This window comes from Triticum urartu, chromosome 6 (assembly GCF_003073215.2).
Source record: "Triticum urartu cultivar G1812 chromosome 6, Tu2.1, whole genome shotgun sequence".
NCBI classification, from domain to species: domain Eukaryota; kingdom Viridiplantae; phylum Streptophyta; class Magnoliopsida; order Poales; family Poaceae; genus Triticum; species Triticum urartu.
Window position 1 is genome coordinate 112,212,107 of NC_053027.1, and position 8,064 is coordinate 112,220,170.

An 8,064-nucleotide genomic window follows, 5' to 3' on the forward strand; every position below is an offset into this window, starting at 1 on the left:
CGCAAAGAGGGCAAGCAGTTGGAGTCAAAAGTATCTCACTCTCGGTGGAGCGATGACGAGCCAGTAGCGGTCGATCGTGCGAAAGACACGATACAAAGTGGTGTCTGGGGTGCGGTGGCGTGCATAGTAAAATGGCCCGTGATTCCGGAATCTATGGTGTGTATAGTAAATTTCGGTGACGTTTGTTGCTTGCATACTCGCGCTTGTTTGGTGCATTTTTTCTTTCGTTTTCTCGCCTCACTCGAACACGGCAGCATCCACTATAGTAAACGCAGTGTAGCTTTTTTCTGGGCGGTGGAAAAGAAAATCACAGCCCGCTCTATCAGCGTGATTACAGTGATGTACACGCGACACGCAATAACTGCGGCATGCCGGTGATGCGGTCGATGTGCTCCAGCTAGACAGACATCCATGCAAGAAAACACGCGAGCACGTACGTGTAACGTCTACCTACGTCTACGTGCATGCGCGGGCGCCATCTTCACGGAACGTATGGCTGGCAGATAACCACATGCCGTACGAGCAACAGTATGGAGCTAGAGCATCTCCAGCTGTTGAGCCTTCAGAAGGCATTTTTTCGCCTCCTCGAAGCTGCCGACGAGAACTTTGGCCTGAGGACGGGAATTTTTTCACTCACCTGCGTCAACTGTTTCAGCCTCATCTTCATCGTCTCCGGCGGGTCATCTACAGGGAAGGGAAGCACCGCCGTTGAAAAGTCAGAACAAAACTTTAGTCGCGCCGACCCGCGACGAATTAGCAATCGAAATTTACCCGCATTTCGTTGAAGAGAAGTGAACAATCGATTCATTCGTAATTCATACAGAGGCTGGTCGTCTAATCAAACAGATCAGATGAAACGGAACTGAATGCGCGTACTTGGGGAGTGTATGGAGAGGGGGATCCCGATCTGCAACGGCTCGGAGGCCTCCGAGGAGGCACCTCAGGAGCACTGGTTGGCCGCGCCGGCGTTGGCGTTGGCGGCGACGGCGTAGAGGAGGTCGACCGCCGGGAGCGTCTCGACGAGGCGGCTCTTCCCGACGTCACAGGCGGCGCAACGCTGCGAGGGCGGGTCGAAGCGGAAGCACAGATCGAGGGAGCCGCGCAGCTCGTCGAGCTGGTCGTCGGTGACGCTCTGCGCGCGCTGCAGCGGCGAGCGGCGGCCCCTGCCCAGTATCCCGCGCCGCCGCCGCTCCCACGCCTCGTCCCGCTCGATGTCGGGCGACCACGACTTCTGCTTCTGCAGGCCCATCGCCCCCGCCGCACCCCTCAACCTGCTCCCGCCGCCCAGGGCCATCAGATGTGGCTGGAACCCCTTCCTCTCCTCCTCCATGGCCGCCGGCCTCCTCCTCCTCCGCGAGGGGGTGGCGGGGGATTTGGATGGGGGCGAGGAGGACCGCTGGGAAACCAGGGAGACTAGTAGAATGCCTGTGCGTTGCCACGGGCTTTTATATAATTTTATTTTTTCATACATAAACATAATGCATATCGAGTGGTACATGTAAACATAATTGAAATTCACATATAAAAACGTTTACATCGTCAAAAATACAAAAAAATGAATCAAACTGATGACTACATGAGTGAAGTTTTCAAATTTATATCACCTTTTATTAATTTTTTTAGTGGATACTAAGAGAGCAACTATGCATCAGTCGCCTATTTTTTTCAGTGGTAAAATTTTGTGATCGTCCACTTCTTCCTCCTCTTCATCTTCTTTTTTTGTCCCCATGGCCCATCCTCCGACACTGGTCGATGTCGGTGTCGATGTCATGCGCCACCCTACATGAGCCGCCTTCTTTCCCCGTTCACCGTTGCCCTAACACTAGTCACAGCCGGTGACAAAGCTGCCCCGCCTGAGCTACCTTGTCGGTCGATCACCGTTGACACCGATCCACCCTCAGACACTGGTTGTGACCGGTGTCGATGTCCCCGTGAACGACAAGCTGATTAGGAGCCCCAGAAATGCAAGGTTATAGGGTGATTTTTCAAACGCAAGGGTGAGGAACGACAAGCTGATCAGGAGCCCCATAAGCTGATCAAGGCAATTGCACCAGTATTGTCACAAAAGATTTTCATTGGACCCGATGCACTAGGTATGACACCTAGATCGGATATGAACTCCTTCATCCAGACTCCTTTGTTTGCTGCTTCCGAAGCAGCTATGTACTCCGTTTCACATGTAGATCCCGCCACAACGCTTTGTTTAGAACTGCACCAACTGACAGCTCCACCGTTTAATGTAAACACGTATCCGGTTTGCGATTTAGAATCGTCTGGATCAGTGTCAAAGCTTGCATCAACGTAACCATTTACGATGAGCTCTTTGTCACCTTCATATATGAGAAACATATCCTTAGTCTTTTTCAGGTATTTCAGGATGTTCTTGACCGTTGTCCAGTGATCCACTCCTGTATTAATTTGGTACCTCCCTGCTAGACTTATAGCAAGACACACATCAGGTCTGATACACAGCATTGAATACATGATAGAGCCTATGGCTGAAGCATAGGGAACATCTTTCATTTTCTCTCTATCTTCTGCATTGGTTGGGCATTGAGTCTTACTCAATTTCACATCTTGTAACACAGGCAAGAATCCTTTCTTTGTTTGATCCATTTTGAACTTCTTCAAAATTTTGTCAAGGTATGTGCTTTGTGAAAGTCCAATTAAGCGTCTTGATCTATCTCTATAGATCTTAATGCCCAATATGTAAGCAGCTTCGCCGAGGTCTTTTATTGAAAAACTCTTATTCAAGTATCCCTTTATGCTATTCAGAAATTCTATATCATTTCCGATTAGTAATATGTCATCTACATATAATATCAGAAATGCTACAGAGCTCCCACTCACTTTCTTGTAAATACAGACTTCTCCAAAAGTCTATACAAAACCAAATGCTTTGATCACACTATCAAAGCGTTTATTCCAACTCTGAGAAGTTTGCACCAGTCCATAAATGGATCGCTGGAGCTTGCATACTTTGTTAGCTCCCTTTGGATCGACAAAACCTTCCGGTTGCATCATATACAACTCTTCTTCCAGAAATCCATTCAGGAATACAGTTTTGACATCCATCTACCAAATTTCATAATTATAAAATGCGACAATTGCTAACATGATTCGGACAGATTTAAGCATCGCTACGGGTGAGAAGGTCTCATTGTAGTCAATCCCTTGAACTTGCCGAAACCCTTTTGCGACAAGTCGAGCTTTGTAGACAGTGATATTACCGTCGGCGTCAGTCTTCTTCTTGAAGATCCATTTATTCTCAATTGCTTGCCGATCATTGGGCAAGTCAACCAAAGTCCGTACTTTGTTCTCATACATGGATCCCATCTCAGATTTCATGGCTTCAAGTCATTTTGCGGAATCTGGGCTCACCATCGCTTCTTCATAGTTCGTAGGTTCATCATGATCTAGTAGCATGACTTCCAGAACAGGATTACCGTACCACTCTGGTGCGGATCTTACTCTGCTTGATATACGAGGTTCAGTAGTATCTTGTTCTGAAGTTTCATGATCATTATCATTAGCTTCCTCACTAATTGGTGTAGGTGTCACAGAAACTGGTTTCTGCGATGTACTACTTTCCAATAAGAGAGCAGGTACAGTTACCTCGTCAAGTTCTACTTTCCTCCCACTCACTTCTTTCGAGAGAAACTCCTTCTCTAAAAAGTTTGCGAATTTAGCAACAAAAGTCTTCCCTTCAGATCTGTGATAGAAGGTGTATCCAATAGTTTCCTTTGGATATCCTATGAAAACACATTTCTCCGATTTGGGTTCGAGCTTATCAGGTTGAAGCTTTTTCACATAAGCATCGCAGCCCCAAACTTTCAGAAACAACAACTTTGGTTTCTTGCCAAACCACAGTTCATAAGGCGTCGTCTCAACGGATTTTGATGGTGCCCTATTTAACGTGAATGCGGCCGTCTCTAAAGCATATCCCCAAAACGATAGCGGTAAATCAGTAAGAGACATCATAGATCGCACCATATCTAGTAAAGTACGATTACGACGTTCGGACACACCATTACGCTGTGGTGTTCCGGGTGGCGTGAGTTGCGAAACTATTCCGCATTGTTTCAAATGTACACCAAACTCGTAACTCAAATATTCTCCTCCACGATCAGATCGTAGGAATTTTATTTTCTTGTTACGGTGATTTTCAACTTCACTCTGAAATTCTTTGAACTTTTCAAACGTTTCAGACTTATGTTTCATTAAGTAGATATACCCATATCTGCTTAAGTCATCTGTGAAGGTGAGAAAATAACGATATCCGCCACGAGCCTCAACATTCATCGGACCACATACATCTGTATGTATGATTTCCAACAAATCTGTTGCTCTCTCCATAGTACCGTAGAACGATGTTTTTGTCATCTTACCCATAAGGCACGGTTCGCAAGTACCAAGTGATTCATAATCAAGTGGTTCCAAAAGTCTATCAGTATGGAGTTTCTTCATGCGCTTTACACCGATATGACCCAAACGGCAGTGCCACAAATAAGTTGCACTATCATTATCAACTCTGCATCTTTTGGCTTCAACATTATGAATATGTGTGTCACTACTATCAAGATTTAATAAGAATAGACCACTCTTAAAGGGTGCATGACCATAAAAGATATTACTCATATAAATAGAACAACCATTATTCTCTTATTTAAATGAATAACCATCTCGCATCAAACAAGATCCAGATATAATGTTCATGCTTAACGCTGGCACCAAATAACAATTATTTAGGTCTAATACTAATCCCGAAGGTAGATGTAGAGGTAACGTGCCGACCGTGATCACATCGACTTTGGAACCATTTCCCACGCGCATCGTTACCTTGTCCTTAGCCAATCTTCGCTTAATCCGTAGTCCCTGTTTCGAGTTGCAAATGTTAGCAACAGAACCAGTATCAAATACCCAGGTGCTACTGCGAGCATTAGTAAGGTACACATCAATAACATGTATATCACATATACCTTTGTTCACCTTGCCATCTTCTTATCCGCCAAATACTTGGGGCAGTTCCGCTTCCAGTGACCAGTCTGCTTGCAGTAGAAGCACTCAGTTTTAGGCTTAGGTCCAGGTTTGGGTTTCTTCTCTTGAGTAGCAACTTGCTTGCTGTTCTTTTTGAAGTTCCCCTTCTTCTTTCCTTTGCCCTTTTTCTTGAAACTAGTGGTCTTGCTGACCATCAACACTAGATGCTCCTTCTTGATTTCTACCTCCGCAGCTTTCAGCATTGCGAAGAGCTCGCGAATAGTCTTATTCATCCCTTGCATATTATAGTTCATCACGAAGCTCTTGTAACTTGGTGGCAGTGATTGGAGAATTCTGTCAATGACGCAATCATCTGGAAGATTAACTCCCAATTGAATCAAGTGATTATTATACCCGGAAATTTTGAGTATATGCTCACTGACAGAACTGTTCTCCTCCATCTTGCAGCTATAGAACTTATTGGAGACTTCATATCTCTAAATCCGGGCATTTGCTTGAAATATTAACTTCAACTCCTGAAACATCTCATATGCTCCATGACGTTTAAAACGTCGTTGAAGTCCCGATTCTAAGCCATAAAGCATGGCACACTGAACTATCGAGTAGTCATCAGCTTTGCTCTACCAGACGTTCATAACATCTGGTGTTGCTCCAGCAGCAGGCCTGGCACCCAGCGGTGCTTCCAGGACGTAATTCTTTTGTGCAGCAATGAGGATAATCCTCAAGTTACGGACCCAGTCCGTGTAATTGCTACCATCATCTTTCAACTTTGCTTTCTCAAGGAACGCATTAAAATTCAACGAAACAACAGCACGGGCCATCTATCTACAATCAAACATAAACAAGCAAGATACTATCAGGTACTAACTTCATGATAAATTTAGGTTCAATTAATCATATTACTAAAGAACTCCCACTTAGATAGACATCCCTCTAATCCTCTAAGTGATCACGTGATCCAAATCAACTAAACCATGTCCGATCATCACGTGAGATGGAGTAGTTTCATTAGTGAACATCACTATGTTGATCATATCTACCATATGATTCACGCTCGACCTTTCGGTCTCCGTGTTCCGAGGCCATATCTGTATATGCTTGGCTCGTCAAGTATAACCTGAGTATTCCGCGTGTGCAACTGTTTTGCACCCGTTGTATTTGAACGTAGAGCCTATCACACCCGATCATCACGTGGTGTCTCAGCACGAAGAACTTTCGCAACGGTGCATACTCAGGGAGAACACTTCTTGATAATTAGTGAGAGATCATCTTAAAATGCTACCGTCAATCAAAGCAAGATAAGATGCATAAAAGATAAACATCACATGCAATCAATATAAGTGATATGATATGGCCATCATCATCTTGTGCTTGTGATCTCCATCTTCGAAGCACCATCGTGATCACCATCGTCACCGGCGCGACACCTTGATCACCATCATAGCATCGTTGTCGTCTCGCCAATCTTATGCTTCCACGACTATCACTACCGCTTAGTGATAAAGTAAAGCATTACAGCACAATTGCATTGCATACAATAAAGCGACAACCATATGGCTCCTGCCAGTTGCCGATAACTTGGTTACAAAACATGATCATCTCATACAATAAAATTTAGCATCATGTCTTGACCATATCACATCACAACATGCCCTGCAAAAACAAGTTAGACGTCCTCTACTTTGTTGTTGCAAGTTTTACGTGGCTGCTACGGGCTTAAGCAAGAACCAATCTTACCTACGCATCAAAACCACAATGATAGTTTGTCAAGTTGGTGTTGTTTTAACCTTCGCAAGGACCGGGCGTAGCCACACTCGGTTCAACTAAAGTTGGAGAAACTGACACCCGCTAGCCACCTTTGTGCAAAGCACGTCGGGAGAACCGGTCTCGCGTAAGCGTACGCGTAATGTCGGTCCGGGCCGCTTCGTCCAACAATACCGCCGAACCAAAGTATGACATGCTGGTAAGCAGTATGACTTATATCGCCCACAACTCACTTGTGTTCTACTCGTGCATATAACAACAACGCATAAAACCTAGGCTCGGATGCCACTGTTGGGGAACGTAGTAATTTCAAAAAAAATTCCTACGCACACGCAAGATCATGGTGATGCATAGCAACGAGAGGGGAGAGTGTGATCTACGTACCCTTGTAGACCGACAGCGGAAGCGTTAGCACAACGCGGTTGATGTAGTCGTACGTCTTCACGGCCCGACCGATCAAGCACCGAAACTACGGCACCTCCGAGTTTTAGCACACGTTCAGCTCGATGACGATCCCCAGACTTCGATCCAGCAAAGTGTCGGGGAAGAGTTCTGTCAGCACGACGGCGTGGTGACGATCTTGATGTTCTACCGTCGCAGGGCTTCGCCTAAGCACCGCTACAATATTATCGAGGATTATGGTGAAAGGGGGCACCGCACACAGCTAAGAAAACGATCACGTGGATCAACTTGTGTGTCTAGGGGTGCCCCCCTGCCCTCGTATATAAAGGAGCAAGGGGAGGAGGCCGGCCGGCCCTATAGGCGCGCCAAGGAGGAGTCCTCCTCCTAGTAGGAGTAGGACTCCTACTAGGAGGGGGAAGGAAGTGGGGAGGGAGAAGGAAAGGGGGGCGCCGCCCCCCTCTCCTAGTCCAATTCGGACCAGGGGGAGGAGGCGCGCGACCCACCCTGGCTGCCCTTCTCTCTCTCCACTAAAGCCCATATGGCCCATTACTTCTCCCGGGGGGTTCCAGTAACCCTCCGGTACTCCAGTTTTCTCCGAAATCATCCGGAACACTTCCGGTGTCCGAATATAGCCGTCCAATATATCAATCTTTATGTCTCGACCATTTCGAGACTCCTCGTTATGTCCGTGATCACATCCGGGACTCCGAACTAACTTCAGTACATCAAAACTCATAAACTCATAATATAACTGTCATCAAAACCTTAAGCGTGCGGACCCTACGGGTTCGAGAACAATGTAGACATGACCGAGACATGTCTCCGGTCAATAACCAATAGCGGAACCCGGATGCTCATATTGGCTCCCACATATTCTATGAAGATCTTTATATCGGTCAG

At 46.0% G+C, this 8,064-nt stretch overlaps 1 pseudogene; it reads right to left on the reverse strand.

Annotated features, from left to right (window-relative positions):
- Positions 1-261: 261 nt before the first annotated feature.
- Positions 262-1,397, reverse strand: LOC125515777 (annotated as a pseudogene).
- Positions 1,398-8,064: the final 6,667 nt, after the last annotated feature.